The sequence below is a fragment of the Coffea arabica genome, chromosome 7c (genome assembly GCF_036785885.1).
Source record: "Coffea arabica cultivar ET-39 chromosome 7c, Coffea Arabica ET-39 HiFi, whole genome shotgun sequence".
Taxonomy (NCBI): domain Eukaryota; kingdom Viridiplantae; phylum Streptophyta; class Magnoliopsida; order Gentianales; family Rubiaceae; genus Coffea; species Coffea arabica.
The window spans coordinates 22,950,822-22,954,627 of NC_092322.1; the positions used below are offsets into that span (position 1 = coordinate 22,950,822).

Sequence of the window (3,806 nt, forward strand, 5' to 3'; positions counted from 1 at the left end):
TATTGTTAGAGGAAGGAGTTAGGAAAGTGTTTGTTTTCTGATTTTTGGGATTTAAAGAGTGAGAAATGCCTATTTGAGCCTTGGTCTTGAAATTAAAGGTCTTAATAATTCCTTACTATTTAGGGGCTAATTGGTAACAATGGTTTAATTATTTTCATTTGTTCCTTTTGTTTTGTTTTTAATTGGTTTGAAAGGTCAATTGAATCCTTTTATGAAAACTACCTCATTAAATAGTTGCTAACTATTTAGGGTTATTTTTGTATATTTGAAAATATATCTTTTATAATTTTCTGGTCAAATGCAAATAATTGTAGACTATTTGTGGACCTTTTTATCACATGGGTTGTTTTGAATTACATTATATTGTAGACTATTTGTGGACCTTTTTATCACATGGGTTGTTTTGAATTACATTATATAATACATTATATAATTATTTTCAGTTGTTCCTTCTGATTGGTTTTTAATTGATTTGAAAGGTCAATTGAATCTTTTTATCAAAACTAGCTCATTAAATAGTTGCTAACTATTTAGTGTTATTTTTGTATATTTGAAAATATTTCTTTTATAATTTTCTGGTCAAATGCAAATAATGGTAGACTATTTGTGGGTTTTTTTATCACATGGGTTGTTTTGAATTACATTATATAATTATTTTTATTTGTTCCTTTTGATTGGTTTTAAATTGGTTTGAAAGGTCAATTGAATCTTTTTATGAAAACTAGCTCATTAAATAGTTGCTAACTATTTAGTGTTATTTTTGTATATTTGAAAATATCTCTTTGATAATTTTCTGGTCAAATGCAAATAATTGTAGACTATTTGTGGATTTTTTTATCACATGGGCTGTTTTGAATTACATTATATTATTAATTATATAATTATACAAATTAATGCAGTCATACTCGTTAGAAGTAATGTTTCTGCCTGTTAGCATGATTAGTATGACTGATGACTCATGATGTAAGTTAGTCAACACCAGGTTAATGGTCTTATTAGTCATCGAGCTTCCTTCTTCTTCATTTACCAGAATTTCCTTCCCTCTTTTTCCCTTTCCCTTTTTTCCCGTCGAATAGCCTCTTTCTTTCTCTCGAATAGCCGCTTTCTTCCCGTCGAATCAGCCTGCAAAATTTTCAGTTTTCTACCAATTCCTTCAACAACCAATTGTCCTTCCTTTTGATTGCAACCCACAAATCCTCCACACGCACGTGAATTTTTGTCTTGCCTTGCCCCAAAAATTAGGTCAGTAAAATTTTTTCCCCCAAAATTTAGAAGCCTGCAAAATCTTCGATTTTCTGTCAATTCCTCGAGCAACTAATTGTACTTCCACCAACTAATTGTACTTCCTTTCAATTACCTCTCAAAAAATCATCCACATTTGCGTGAATTCTTCTTTTTCCCCAAAAAACAGCTCACTCAAATCCCTTTTTCCCCAAAATCAGCTCATTTTAGGGATGGCTGTTCTACCGACTTATCATCTATGGTACAGCTTTCAGAACTTACTATTTGCAGCTCTATATATACCTTTGTTTCCCAGTTTTGCCGGTATTCAGCAGACGAGCGAAGAAAATCTAGGTAATTCCTATTCTCTTTCCTTCTATTTCGAGCTGCAATTTTTTAGTTTTAGTTTGATGACTGAGCTGCAAATTTTAGTTTGAGCAACTAATTTTAGTTTCTGTCAATTTTTCAGTCAGCATATTAAGTTGCAATTTTTTAGTTTGATGAATGTTCTTACCTTCTGTTTATTTATTTATATTTATTGCCATGTTCTTACTTTCCGTTAATTAAAGACTACCATGTGTTTGATATTATACATAAAAGAATAATTATGATGCTATTTTTTCGATTAGCTTACGTTTACTTTTTTTCTCTGTTTTTATATTATTTTCAAATGCTGCCGGACTTTTGCCAACATTCAGGCGAGCAAAGAAAATATATGTATGTTTCTATTTTATCACCTTCTATTTTGAACTGCAAGTTTTTTTTTTCACTGTTGTTGCCTCTGTTTATTGCTTTCTCTTAATTAAGGAATGCGATGTGTTTGATGTTATGCTATGATAGTTTACTTTTCCCTCTATTTTTTATTTCAAATGTTGCATGATGCTGTTAGCTGCTTATCTATTCAATAATTACATCATTTAGTATCATTGTCCTTTGGCTTATTAAGGTTGTCATTTTATATATATTACTTAGTTTTAGCTATTCTAGGATGCTTTGATTCTGTCATTTTGTGTGCCTTTGGATTAGCATCTTGCTTTGTTTATAGTAAAATTAGATTTTGATTTTTGGTGTTTCAAAATGAAAAAAAAAAAGAAAATTTAGTACAGGTTTTAGATTGATAGATGAAATGTTTGATGATTCCCCTGATCTAAAAATGTTGGAAAGAAACAAAAAGACAAACTTAAATATGCTGACTGAGCATATGAAGTTTAGTCTCGATTCTTCTGTTTATGAGCCATATTCTCCTTTTACTATCAACTGTGAGAATGACATTTGTGAAAACCACTTTGTTGAAACATGTGCTTCACAAAATCACATCGATAGGAACCTAATTCTGCCGAATGACTGCAGAGGTAAAAATGTTTGGTTTCCTTCAGAAAATACTGGAGGAATTCATTATACCTCTGATTCTATTGACAATCATTCTTTGCTCCCAATCAATTCATCTTTAATCAATCTGTCTGATGTTCAGCCTGCTGGTTCATCACAAGTTAACTGCAATGAGCAATCATTTGTTATAGAAAATCAGTTTCAGAGTGAGCAAGTCACAAATGTTAAAGGGAGAAATGTTTATTTTGAAATATCAGGTCTAGACATGCAACTAACTAATTATACTCCTCCCCTCTTTGTGAATAGACATATACCTATAATAGGTACTACTCCAGTTATATCTTATAATAACAGGCCTCTTGAATATTCTGACATTTATGCTGGAGAGGTGATAAATAAGAAAGAATATAGAAGACATGCCTACTTTAGATGGAAAAAGAAGAGATTGAGATCAAAGTCTAGATCAATTGCTTCTACAAATATAACTGAAAAGCAAACAAGCACCACAATTGTTAATGAGTGTTCCTCAGTTGTTGGTGTTCAGCGTAGTTCTCGATGTCGTTCGAACCATCACACATCATATCTCAAAAAAGCTCAACCAGGTCTAGAGTTAATACTTTTAAGTTTTCTAATATGTTTTTCTCCACTGCCATTAAAATCAATTGAATGGTTTGATTACTAAATGCTCTCAAATAATTGTATTTTAGTAACAAAGTGCAAAACAGGAAGAGCTTTGTTGGATATAATTCCTGACAAAGCTGATAACCTACCAACCTAACTAGATTGTCCTCATTGCGGAGCCAAGAAGTTTTTTTCTGAGACAGCATATTTTTGTTGTCAAGATGGTGAAGTTGTTTTGGCTCAAAATAAAATTCCAAATATCTTTAAAGAGTTATTAACTTCATCTTCACAAGAGGCACAATCTTTTAGAACTCTTATTAGAACATATAATAATCATTTTGGATTCACTTCCTTTGGTGTTAAAGCTGATCAGAATCTATCAAAAAGGAATAAAGGAATTTACACTTTTCGAATTCAAGGGTAGGTATATAGGGATGATTGGCAGCTGTTTTGACATAGTAATCAGTGAATTTAGAGCTCTGATATCTTACTTATATCAGGCTGTTCCTAAAAGCCCTGTTTTCCTATCCGGCTAGCAAGTAGGGATGATTAGCACTTGTTTTGACATAGTAATCAGTGAATTTAGAACTCTGATCTCTTACTTATAGCAGGCTGCTCCTAAAGGACCTGTTTTT

At 31.7% G+C, this 3,806-nt stretch overlaps 1 long non-coding RNA gene across 1 annotated transcript; it reads left to right on the forward strand.

Moving 5' to 3' along the window:
• Positions 1-1,421: 1,421 nt before the first annotated feature.
• On the forward strand, positions 1,422-2,772 carry LOC140010751 (uncharacterized). The gene is made up of 2 exons (XR_011817862.1): positions 1,422-1,575; positions 1,920-2,772. It is a non-coding gene; the product is annotated as an uncharacterized lncRNA (long non-coding RNA).
• The last annotated feature ends 1,034 nt before the right edge of the window (positions 2,773-3,806 follow it).